The sequence below is a fragment of the Spermophilus citellus genome, assembly GCF_964194105.1.
Source record: "Spermophilus citellus genome assembly, chromosome: 2".
Taxonomy (NCBI): Eukaryota; Metazoa; Chordata; class Mammalia; order Rodentia; family Sciuridae; genus Spermophilus; species Spermophilus citellus.
The window spans coordinates 227,930,561-227,944,137 of NC_138183.1; the positions used below are offsets into that span (position 1 = coordinate 227,930,561).

Genomic DNA, 13,577 nt, shown 5'->3' on the forward strand with positions numbered 1-13,577 from the left:
GATGAAGGACACCATTTGGGGAAAATATTCAGGCTTTCTTATGTCCAATCTAGGCTCTGAGGCATGAAATTACCCAGAAGCAAATGTGGCACCTTTTCATCTTTTTATAGACACCTGGGCATCAGAAAGAGGAGAAACACCTCTTTTCCCTCCTTTCCCATTCCTAGTCCTTTATCAACACAAAACCAAACAATTTATCTCTCTTGCTATCCTTTAGTTATAAAAATAATATACATTTTCTATGGAAAAATGTGGAAAATACAGATAATTGTAAAGAGAAAAAAAGCACCTGTTCTTCTGCAACCTGCTGCAGTTTATAGACTTTGAGGTTTTTAATGTAGATTCTTGAACCTCAACTAGAGCACATAATTCAGTAGTTTTGAGATGTTAGATGATAGTGATGCACATGATCAGTGACCCCATTTTGAGAAATATGTGAAAAATGGGATAATATTATGCTACTTTGCCTTTCAGACTGAAAATGGTATTATTTAATAATTGTATTATAAACTATATTATAAACCATAAAACACATATATGGTTTTATTTATTCCTCAAATCTGCTTTTGTAATCTAATAGCATTCCTTATAGATGCATACATTTTAATAATCTGAATCTATTTCCATCCATCTTTGAGCCCGGTTAGAAAACTAGAATCCTGAAGGCTAATCTGCCATTACTGTCAAATGGAAATTTTTACTTAACAAGGCATTTCGGGTTTTTTCTTAATGTCACAAGCAAATTCTGTGAGAGTTTTTTTGTTTGTTTTGTTGGTAGACTTGGCAATAATGGTCTAAAGTAATTCAGGCACAGTGGAAACTGTTATTATAAAATTGTATTCCTAGTCCTGTAACCAGCCCTAACTACCAATTTCATAGCATCAGCCTTCCCACTGTTCAATATATCTTACATATGGTGACTGAATCCGGTTCAGCTGGAAAGCTGAGGCCACCTGCCCAGGTCCTACCACTTGACAAATGAGGAAATGGAAATACCAACAGGGGGAAAGCCAAAAGTGAAAGAAAGCCAGATCAGGTTGACAGTTTTCAGGGCTACAGCTCTACAGTTTTCTTGGTAAAAGTGAGGATGTAGAAAAATTGGAACCCTCATATATTTATGGTGGGAATATGAAATGGTGCAGTCATTTTGGAAAAGCCGTTCCTCAAAAAGTTAAACATGGATCTGGGGTTGTAGCTCAGTGGTAGAGCACTTGCCTAGCATGTGTGAGGCACTGGGTTCCATCCCCAGCACCACATTAAAAAAAATAAATAAATAAAGGTCCATCAAAAACTAAATATATATATATATATATTTTAAAATTATGCATGGACTTACCATATGACCCAGCTAATCTTGTGTATATACCCAAGAGAAATGAAAACAGGTTTACATAAAAATGTACATACCAGTGTTCATGGCAACATTAGTCATTCTCTCCAGAAAATAGAAACTGCCCACATATCCATCAGTTGGTGAATGGATAAGCAAAATGTGATCTATCTATACAATGGAGTATTATTTGGTGATAAAAATAGTACTGGGGCTGGGGTTGTGGCTCAGTGATGGAGCACTGGCATGTGTGAGGCACTGGGTTCAAACCTTAGCACAGCATAAAAATTTAAAAAAATAAAGGCATTTTGTCTATCTACAACTATATATATGTTTATGAAATAATACTGATAGATGCTACAACATGGATGACCTTTGGAAATATGGTGTAGAGAAGAAAACATAATTTTCCTCTAACCATCAGAGTTCTTAATTGGGATGGACCTTTTTAACAAAGAAAGATTATCAAAAAACCAGTGTCCAGGAAAAAAGTAAATCCCAAAGAAGTGCCTTGAGTTCATGCTTAAATACCATAGAGGGAAGAAGGCTGGTTATGGGAGAATGCTCAGGAAAACTTGGTAAACAAGGATCAGTTATGTTATGCATATTTAAGTTGTTTCTGATTATTTAGGGTCATCATTTTCTTTCTGGTACACACAGGGAGGCACCCTTACAAGTAGAGATTTTCTTTATAGGTGTAAACCTCCCTTACAAAAGGGTAATTTTCCTTGTGTAAAAAAAATCAGGTCCAAATAGCACTAATGAGGCATATTTTGTGATGGCATATACTGATCTCCTGTGGTCATATTTAGGGGGTTATCATGTCCTGAATCCCATAGATAAGTGAAAGCAGCTATTTCTAAAAGATGGAATTTATATGATTACACTTCATATGAAATGTCCATATTAGGCAAATTATTTATAGAGATAAAAATAGACACAGTGTTTATGATTGAGGGGAAGGGAGTGGGTGACTGTTAATGGGTGCAAGTTTTCTTTGGGGATGATGGAAATGCTCTAAAATTGATTGTGATGCTTATACAGATCTGGGAATATACTAAAAACTACTGAATTATATACTTTAAGGAGGTGAATTGTAAGATATGTGAATTATATCTCAAGCCATTGAATGAAAAGGAAAATACTACCTGAATCACTTTTTTTGACCCTTCACTTGATGTATCAACAATGGAGAGTAGCTTTTTCTTTTCTTCTCAACAAGGATGAGGGTCAGAAACCTGGTGTTAGCCTCTGGCAAAAAGAGGTAGTGTATTGCAGTTATTAGAAAGCTCAGGCTCTGGAATCAGACCCCAACGCCACCCCATCAACTCCAGCATTGACAGCTCTGCAGCTTTGGGCACATCCTGTGCTCAACTCCATTTCTCAAGCTTTTGCTTTTTCATCTACACAATAGGGGATTGTAGTACTTACTTCATAGGTTGTTAGACTTTTACATGAGATGATCGATGTTGGGTGCTTAGCACAGTATTCTGTAAATGGTCACTGCTTGCTACCCTCTCCTAGTCCTCAGAACCATCACTACTTCTAGCAGAAGGACAAGGAAATATGGGGGCAGTACCTCTGCTACAAAGATCAGGAGACCCTTCAACCATTCCTAAGAAAAGGCTTGTTTATAAATAACTAGATTCTATACTTTGATCAATTAACACTTCGCAGGATTAGTGACACTTATAGATTATGGGTTTTAAAAGGCCATTGATACCTCTTGAGTGATAATGACATGCAAATAAATTGAGTTGAACCTCCACAGTTGGGTTCCCTTGGTGTGGCTGGATGATTAGCTCAATGGCTTGCTTGCTTGCTTGCTTGCTTGCTTTCTGGGCCTTACCTCCTTCAAGTAATTGGCACTAATTCAGCATAGCTCTATTGTTTGTGTAAGTCAGGGCAGATGTATCTGTCTTGGAAGTATGCAGCTCTGAGTTCATATATTATCAATAAAAACAAGAAGCAATTATGTTTATTATTATAGAGCAAACACTCCAGATAGCAAAACTGCCTGGTGCCAAATTAAAATAAATAAGTCACCTCTAAGAGAGATGTTAGGAGATATATCCCTACTTTAAAGTAAATACCATTGAGAGTCTTTGTCTCCTTTCTGCTTCCTGTTTTCCTTTTCACTGCAACTTTACCCTTTCACTGTTCTTCCTTTTGGGGACCCAAGGCTCCTTATTGAACCACTGCTTTCATTGACTGTAGGCATCTGAAAACTAAAGCACACATGGTTTTTGAGTTGTCTGGTATGCTGGAGCATTGTTTTAGAAAGCAAAGGAATTGAGCTTTAAATACTTAATAAAATTAACATGTTGTCCTTTTCTCCCTGTTCCAGCTCCTCTCTGTACTGACTGGAGACTTGATAATATACTCTGCCAAAAGCTTGAAGGGCTGATTATGCAGCTAACAGGAGAGGGGAGTGGAGCTGTCAGGGCTCTCCCATAGCAGCCATGCTTCTCATTCTCAGTACAGGATTGTATTTGACATTTAATTTAGGAGTCTGGGTACCTAGATATAAAACTTTACTGTGATAATAGTGATAAAACCAGCTAGACTTTTATTTAAGGGCCTGTTTCTATCCCCCTCCCTCCCCTTTTCCTGTTAGTTCAACCTCTCATTCATGGGAAATAAAACTCAGGTTTGCTCAGCAAAAAATAGGTGTCTTCTTTGATATCGTAAGACTGTCTACAAAGTGCAACTTTCAGTTTACTGTAGGTTTATATGTAGATGCACATATATGTTTGTGTGTGTATGTAAATATATACATACACACACATATTTATTTATTTGAGAACAATGCTTCTTCCCTGATCTAGTCTGAATTTAGCTAAAGGACAAACTTCATCAGTTCTCTTCCTTTATAAGAGAGATTTCATTTAACCCAGTGATCAGTTGCTGCCACCCCTTGTGTCACTTTTGCTAATTATGTAGCAGGTGAAATAAGTTCTACAGTAATATGTCTTTAATTCCTAACTCAGTCCAATTAGGTAGACATTACAATTCTCATTATAGTTGAAAAAGTAAGGATTTAGGAGGTAAAGTGACTTGTTCAAGGTTACAGGGCTTATGATTCTACAAAGTTGCTATGTGATGTTTATATGGAATATTAATAGTTGTAGGAAGTTAGTAACTTTTTATCTATAGAAAATAGATTGAAAATGTTACAGCAATTAATAGTTTGCTCAGACTTTCAGAGCAAAAAATTTTCTTTATGACGTGCTCTTTTTTCCTTTCCTTTTCATTTCAGTTACAGTGAAGGAACACAAACATTGGCATTAGATGACAAGAATCCACATACTAACACTTATTATCACTCACTATCACTCAGTGTATCTGTGCCTTCAATTTCATCTATAAAGTAGGAGTAATCATAGTTCTTTTTTTTATTAATGAGTACTCACAAAGTGGAGATTTTATTTTGCAATGCTGGGAATTGAACTTTCGTGTGCATGCTAGGCAGACATTCTACCACTAAGCTATATTCTCAGCCTCCAATATAAAAGCTTTTGAGGAGATGAGAATTAATAGAAGATCATTTAGTATCACAATGTTTGGGGATCCATAAAGCATTTTAGCAGCTCTAGTTAGTGAGCACTGGTGTTCTCGGATAAGCTCCCCAAAGGAGAGGAGTAGGATTTCATCCTGCACAGGAAAGAAAATATGATGAGGCAGGTTGTGAGGTTCAGGAGCTACTCTTCCAATCCATCTTTCCTGTGCTCACTGTGCTTTCCTTCTCTTATCACTGAGGTAGACTCTATCTGAGATGATTCCCAGTGAGATCTTGTTAAGCTAGAAAGGTGTCTATGGTTCCCTGACAACCTACAGCCAGTTACTGGAACTGAGGCAAGGAGCTATATTGATATCTATATTGATATTTTTACTCCTCAATGTCTAGGATACTTAAGAAAGTTTTTTCCTGTGTTCCCTTGGAAAATTGAATCTGAACTCCCAAGTGTGGAGGCTCTCTTTCAGAAAGCTCATTTAAAGGGACTGTTTATGAGAGATTAGTGAGTACCACACCAAAAGCACAAGTATATAGTAAGTAACTGTTCACTTACTATTATCTCTCAGCAGAACCATTCTACCGATAGTCCTGTGTCCCTGGAAGGGTACACATAGTTCTTTGCATGTATTATTTTATGTAAAGTTCAGAAAAATATTTATGAGAAAGATATTAAACACCCCCCCCCCTTTTGTGGCGCTGGGGATTAAAACCAGGGCTTTGTACATGAGAGGCCAGCATTGTACCACCTGAGGTATATCCCCAGCCCCAAGCTCTTTCTGAGCTTCAGATTCAGTCTTCAGACCCCTTTCTATCCACATCATATTCCATGGGTTTTACCATTGTGACCCTCTATAGCAAAAAAGACTCAAAAATAATAAGGCCTGCATCCCAGTAGCCTTTCTGAGTGTTCTTCATGATACACAATTCCTCATGATTGGTAATGTAGTTTCCATAGTGTACAAGTAATTGTTGATTTGCACGGAAGGCATTTGGATAGAGAATTGGAATGTAGGTTGAGAGGTGAGTCTTGTTTTTAAATTGCTTTTATTTTCAGCAGGTAGAGTAGGTCTTCTTTGTATGTTCAGGTGCAATAGGCTTAAAAATAGTGTAAATTCTGTGTAGTTGCCCCCTCAAACTTTCAGTGTCATTTTCTACCTCCTGCTTCCTACACAGCAGCTTCTGAAGCAGAAGCTAATTTTAGATTGAAAGAATCAGAAAAACAAGATGGAGTAGAAGCTCTCACTCTTATCCTTGGTTGATACAGGCCCTGGATGTCTCTGGGGACTGTTTTCACATTCCTACAATGGTAGTCACTCAATATTTTTCCTACTCATTAAAAAAAAAAAAAAACTCAAAAATTTGTGATGGCTTTCTTCATTGCTACCCTGGCGTCAGGGAGACACATCCTGAGAGCAAGCAATAATGTCACGTCAAAGTGAGCCGCCATCCCTGATGAACTGCTTTCTGGTACATCCAGTTCAGTGCCATGTTGCTGGGTTGCATATCGAGTTGCATTGGCAATAAAGGCATAGAGCAGCTGTTAGCATGAACAAGGAGCCCTGTGAGGAAAGGCTGCTACATAGCAGTGCCACTACCATAGTGGTTAGATCTCTAGTTCTCCCACTAAGGGCTGCTTGTCAGTCAACTGTGAATATGTCTTTCTCAGGTAACTGGCGTGCACAGTTGCTGTATACTTTATAACTGTTTAGCAGATTGAATTCAAGTGCTTATCAGGCCCTTTCAAGACAGAGCCTCTCCGGAACATGGTCCTGAACCCCTTAGTACTATGTGTTTACATGGGCACGTATATTTGATTATATGTTGAGAAGGGAAAAGCATAAAGGGAAAGAGATTCAGAAAAAGTATGGGGTCATATGTTTAAAAACACAGTAGGGACTGGTGGAGATATAGCTTAGTGGTAGAGTGTCTGCTGACTTCCAAAAGGCCTTGGATTCAATCCTGAACACTGCCAAAAACAAATCTCACAACAACAACAACAACAACAACAAAAAACAAAACAAAACAAAAAAACACAAGACAAAACAAAGCAAAAAATATAATACTTAGGCTCAGAGTGTCAAATTTATAGTCTCAGGAAGAAGTACTCTGGGAGAAATAGGAAGAATGGAGTATTCTGACTGGAGCTATTGAAGAGAGTGTGATTCTGGGATTCAAAGGTGCAAACCCAGCCAAAGAATATCTGAGTCAAAGCTAATCACCAAGGCAGAGGGATTGAGGGGTACATGTAGTCATTAAGTCTGAAACAAAGGTAGGATTTGAAGTCAACATGAGAAATGGAGATAAGAAGGGAGAAAAAAGAGATAAGAAGGGGCTGGGTTTGTGGCTCAGTGGTAGAGTGCTTGCCTAGCATGTGTGAGGCACTGGGTTCGATCCTCAACACCATGTAAAAATAAAGGTATTGTGTCCATCTACAACTAAAAAATATATATATTTTTTTTTTTAAAAAAGATAAGGGACAAATGGAGTCAAGAAGGGAGAAAAAGCTGTTTAAGAAGCTGGAAGTAGGAATCGGATCCTGACCAACTTCATCAAATCACTCAGAAGGTCTTTGTGATTTAGAATTTTGTTTCTTTATCAAATCACTCAGAAGATCTTTGTGATTTAGAATTTTGTTTCAGCAAGTTACTGGCACAGGGGAGACTGGGACTAAATTTAAATAGCCTAGATGCGATGGGCAGACAGGGCTTAAATGGAGCCATGTAGAACAGGTCTAGATGTTTAGTAGAGAGTAGTAGAAAGGAATGCAAAGAAAAAAGGGGGGTTTAAAAAAATGTGGGGGGATTTTCTTCAGTGCGACTGGTGGTAGTAGAGGGGCAGGTGTGAGATGATTTTTGTCATTCAGTCATAATGTGTTGATCAAACTGGCATGGTGGGACACAACTGTAATCCCAGGTACTGGAGAGGCTGAAGCAGAAGGGTTGCAAGTTTGAGAGCCAGCCTGTTCAACTTAGTGAGACCCTATCTCAAAGTAAGCTCAGTAATAGAGTGCTTGCCTAGCATGCATGAGGCCCTGGGTTCAATACCCAGTCCCCTCAAATATAATAATAATAATGCATTGCCCACTGTTATGGGCAATTTCTCTTCCAGACAATGAGAAGACCTATTATCTGGGGGTAGAAAATAAAGCTGACTCCAGAGTTTAATAATCCTGGTGAATTATTCCTCCAAGAGTCTAGAATTTATTCAGTTGTATCATTTTAGAGATAAAAGGAAACAATTTAGCTTTTCATTTTTTTTATCATAAAATATGAGGCCCTGAAGAATTCAGTGACTTGACACAACTGATTGTTTGCAAAAACCAAGGTTGACTAAAATCCAGGGCCCCTTGACTTTTCATCTTGAACTTTCTTCTGTACTAGATTGCTTACTGGTTGTCTAGTCCTAGTTCTCAGAGACTCAGTTTCCTTTTGAAAAGCAGGATGCTATATGGAGTGGTTGTGGGTGCACTTGCACTGTCTTTGAAATAGGACTAATCTGAGCTGAATACCTGCCTTATTGCTTTACCCGCTGCATAACACTGGACTAGTGACTTAACCAACTTGGGCTTTGATTTTCCCTAACATGGGATGAAACTCTTGTTGCCTGCCTGAGCATTAAATGAGAAACATGCATATAATGGTAGCTGGAAGACTACCTAAAACATGGTGGATCTTAGTATTGTTTTCATTATCATTATTCATAAGCCCATGTTATTTAATACTTTTTGCACCTATTATTTGAAGGTTCTTTAAGGACCTCAGTAATCTTGATGCCCTTCAGAAGGGCAGGTTTTAGTGTCTGGAAAAATTCTGATAAATCTCACTACCTGATCCAATGAGTTATCTAAAGCATGAAGCCTTTTACTTTTGCTTATCAATGAGAAATAGAGACCATCACAATATAACCAAAAGGGCATCTACTTCAGTATTTTGTATAACCACAGTAGCACTAAACCTCATTAACTGCTTGTATTTTTAAGTGGGAAATGGGTTTGACTGAAACAGAAGGTATATCTAATTTGGTTTTCCATTCCTAGTTTGCTGAGAGTTGTTATCAAGAATGGGTGTTGGATTTTGTTAAGTGCTTATTCTCCATCTGTTGATTTGATCATAGGATTTTTCATTTCTAGCCTTTTGAAGTGAATGGATTATATTAACTGATTTTAAATGTTGAATCAGTCTTTGAACACCTGATATAAATCCCACATTTGTGTTTCAGTATATAATTATATTTATATATTGATTGACTTGATAATACTTTGTTGATTTAATTTTTTCTTGAAGCCACATTTCTTTTAAAAAATCATTGTTAAAAAATAAGTATTATAGGGCCGGGGTTGCAGCTCATTGGTAGAGCAGTTGCCTAATGTGTGAGGCACTGGTTTCAAGTCTTAGCACCACATATAAATAAATAAGTAAAGTCCATCAGCAACTAAAAAATATTTTAAAAAATAAGTATTACACAGTATTTTAGAAAATTTGGGCTGAAGGAATAGGGAGGGGTAAAGTTTGGTTATAGAGCAAGTGTGTGGCATGTATAAGGCCTTGGGTTCAATCCCCAGCAGGCTCCCCCACTTAAAAAAAAAAAATTAACAGCAAAATACTTGTAATTCTACTACTCAGAGATAATCACTATGCAATATTTTGGTATATTTTTAATTGTCTTTTAAAATAGAAATACAGCATCAGTAAATACCATTATTACTTCATTGCATGGATCTGAGGAAGAGGTTTCTTGGTGCTCTGTTAATGGAGATAATGAAAGGAAATGAGGAGCATACACATGGCCGAGCCTCTAATGAAGATGAGAAAGATCGTTTAAGGAAGAATTTAAATGTTCACTTAAGTACATTTTTTTCTTTGTCATTCTCAACACCCCATTATAAAACCCATCCACGTTAGACTTCTGACAGTGTTACTGAGGATCACTGAGAATGATGTCACTGAGCATGTTCGTGATGGAATGTAGTTCAGAATTCATCTCTGTGTTTCTAGGCTGCTTAATAATTTTCCTAATCTGGGAAGAGTGCAGTTGTTTTATTTGCAAACAGTGACTATTTCAGTCATACACAAGACACAGGGCATGGTAGATGTTGCCATTGGTTGCAAAAGGCCTTTGTCCTTAATGATGAAACTTTTCCTAGCCTGCCCTCTCTGAAGCCTGGCAGAAATTTGGAAGGAGCTCTCTCAGAGTGAAATATCAGAATAAATGCTGGAACCTATACAGACGCCCTAACTTTAAGCTTCCCAACTTCAAAATTTCCATGGACCCTAGCAGGTTGAAAGGATATTGTGTGCTTTGTGGGTGGAGACATTTTGCAGCATCTGAAAAAGTTTGATTTCCATCTTTTTTTTTTTTTTTTTCTGTTTGTGAGTATTAGGAGAGGTATTTATTTTTTATTTTTTGGTTCTGGGGATTGATTCCAGGGATGCTTTATCACTGGGCTACATTCCCAGCCCATTTTGCTTTTGTTTTTGAGACAGGGTCTCACTAAGTTGCTTAAGGCCTTGCTAAATTGCAAAGGCTGGCTTTGAGCTTATCATGCTCCTGCTTCAACTTCTGAGTTGCTGGGATTACAGGTGTGTGCACTGCATCTGGCTAGGAGAGGTATTTAACATCTTCACATTCTTATTTCTTGTAGTCCCTAATTCTTAAAATGTCTTTTTGGGGTGACCTCTTTTCCTTGAAGGAAATTTAGCTAATGGAACAAATGTTTCTGAACTCTTTAATCAGCATAGACTCGGATGCTTTTTTTTTTTTTTTAATCATTTGCTGGGCTTTTTTTAAAAATTATTTTTTTAATTGTAGATGGACTCAATACCTTTATTTATTTATGTATTTAGTGCTGAGGATTGAACCCAGTACCTTACACATGCCAGGCGAGCACTCTGCCACTGAGCCACAACCCCAACCCTTATGCTCTCTTTTTTTCCTCCTACTACTGACCCTGATCCATCCAAGTTCATCTTAGCAATGCTTTTCTGGAACAAACCTTTCTTAAGCCATGATGCTTTTTAGCTATTATGCTTATTGTTTTATAATTTGCTCCTAATTTAGGGGAAAAAAATAAAGTCTGGGGGAAGATTTCTTATAGGCCAGCTAGTTAGGCGTTAATGGCTTCCAGACCATGTCAAATACATTGAGTGAGTGATATTTTTAAGTTCAAGCTTCTTAATTCAAGGTTTTATGTTTTTAATTATGTATGTGTAAAATGCCAGTCTGCTTGCTGCTTGGGTCTTGTTTTTCTTGGGAATATGAAATATAGAGCATATAGAAAGTGCCGTGGAGTAAGATTTAACTCTTCAGTTGTAAATTCTTCAACCCATGATTTACTTGGGGGGAATAACAGCCCAGTTGGAATAACAAACGTACTGTTCACTGAGGAAGCATCTTTATTAGAAAGAAGTGGAAAAAATGAACCTGAAGCAGTTAGAAAGGGGTCATTAGAGGCAATATGTTGTGGCAGAAAACATACTGGACTGGAACAGAGGGGTATTACTTTTCTGTTTTTGTTTGTTTGTTTTTGACACAATACCTTTATTTATTTGTTTATTTTTATGTGGTACTGGGGATCAAACCCAGTGCCTCACACATGCTAGGCAAGCACTCTACCATTGAGCTCCAACCCCAGCCCCAGAGGGATATTTCTAAACATGACTTTATTACTGTCCTTCCCAGGGGGCTCTTTTGCCCCTTCATCTATAAAATGAGGAGGTTAGACTAAGATATTCACTAATATGTTCTGAGTTTATACAAACAAACCATAAGTTTTTCCAAATTACAAATGCTTTGCTTAAGTAATTTTAGTAAAATTCTGTTTAAGTAATAACAGCGTTTCACCGTAATACCACTAAAACAAAGATATAGCATCTTGTTTGTAAATTAGGTACTGAAGGTTTTGACAACTTGAGGACTAGTTGACCAAAGGGAGGAAGCCCTTTTTAAGATTTCATTTGTGTTGAGAACTAGGTCCCTTGGTGAGATTTTCTTAGACACACTAAGTGCCCCTGATAAGTACTTCAACAAGGAGTGAGAGATTGTTCTTTTAATCCAAATAGTTCCACTTTTGGCTTTATTGCATTTTTGGAATTCCAGACTAAGTTTTTGTGTGGGGTGAGGAAAGTTTGTGGCTTGAAAAAGTTTTGGCAGTTATTAGTTAGATGCTGTATAAAGGGGACCTTTCACTTCACTAGTGTGTCACTTTCTGTGGTTAATCCAGCTCACTCTTTTCTGAGTTTATAGAATTGGTTTTTTATGTAACATCTTGTGTATTTATAGTTAAGAGTATAAGACTGTCTCACTTTGGAAGAACTGAGGATAGGCTGAAGAAGTCTCAAGAAACTCACTAAAAAACAATGTTGTAGATTTCCAAATAGCAGGTACCAACACGAAAGACCTGGCTTTGGAGAACTGTGAAGTTTTTATCCTGAAGCAGGATAGAACTTTGGTGAGGAGAAAGTGAAATAGAATCTGAGAGGGAGTTTTGAAAGCAGGAGTTCCTTTCCACAGGACTCATCCTTTTACATGTCCACTCTCCTAGGGAGTATCTTCTTTGGACTCCAAATTTCAATGAATGCTGTTACCAGAAGTCTGTTTTTACAGTCTTGAACTAGGTCATAGAATATCTGTTAATTAATAGAAAATGCAAGTGGGAAGAACACATAAAGGTTTTACAGGGTAGATTATTCTGCCTCCAATTCTTATTTGTGGCTTAAAATCAAGTGTCATGTTTTAAAACTTACATGTAAAGCAGTGGGGAAAAGAATTTAATTTTTAAAGCCTATGATTCATTCACCTGCTGCAGTCTGGTCCATAATTTTTCTGTGATGTCAGCTTCTTAGAACCACTTGTGTATATGAGGTCTAATAAAATAGATTGCAGTCAGTTTTTATTATAGTTTCCATTTTTAGTCACTTGGAACTATTAAGAAAGATTGTTAGGCAGTCAGAAAAGTTCATCCCTGGGTAAAAACTCTCCAGTTTGATCTATGAGAGAAGATCCTAGATCATTTAAGACCTAATTTATTTCAAGGGTAGGGATCCATTGATTAATACCATGATAAGGCAATAACAACCCTAGCACATATACACTAAAAATTTAAAAATTATATAATTACAGATCATAGTTCTCAATCTGATACAGAAAATGCAAAGGTATTATAATATTTAACATCCACTGCCCCCTTTTCTCCAGCACCAGGGAGAGCACCTGCAGAGAGTCTGTGCATTCTTAAGGGCTTATATCACTTAGTCATTGTCCGTGTCATACAGACCTTCTTTTGCATTGATGTTGTTATAGCAGTGTTACAAAAGCTATGTTGAAGGTATCAAACTTCTTTCAATTTTTAAGTGGCTAATTAAAAATGACTTCATCTCTTTTCCCCCCTTCTTCAATCTTTCTATTCCTCAGTTTCTTTACTTAGGTTTTCCCACTTTGATTTCTTTGCTTACAGACTATTATGTAAACAGAGCATTAGATCGAGAACACGAAGATTGGAAACCTAGAGCTGTGGTTCATTCCTGTAATCCCATTGACTCCAGGGACTGAGATGGGAGAATTTCAAATTTGAGGGCAGGACAGTCTCAGCAACTTCACAAGACCCTGTCTCAAAAGCTGGGGATGTAGCTCAGTACTATAGTGCTCTTGGGTTCTATCCCAAGTTTAAAAAAATAAATGGTGAAGGATAGAGTCCTTTCCTCTCCTGTAGGTATACAGCTGTGTCACTTATTC

The 13,577-nt window shown here is 37.4% G+C and overlaps 1 protein-coding gene across 1 annotated transcript in view; it reads left to right on the forward strand.

Annotated features, from left to right (window-relative positions):
* The window catches only part of TRIM44 (tripartite motif containing 44), a 112,160-nt gene that overhangs the window by 34,268 nt on the left and 64,315 nt on the right, over nt 1-13,577 (forward strand). The window lies entirely within an intron of this gene.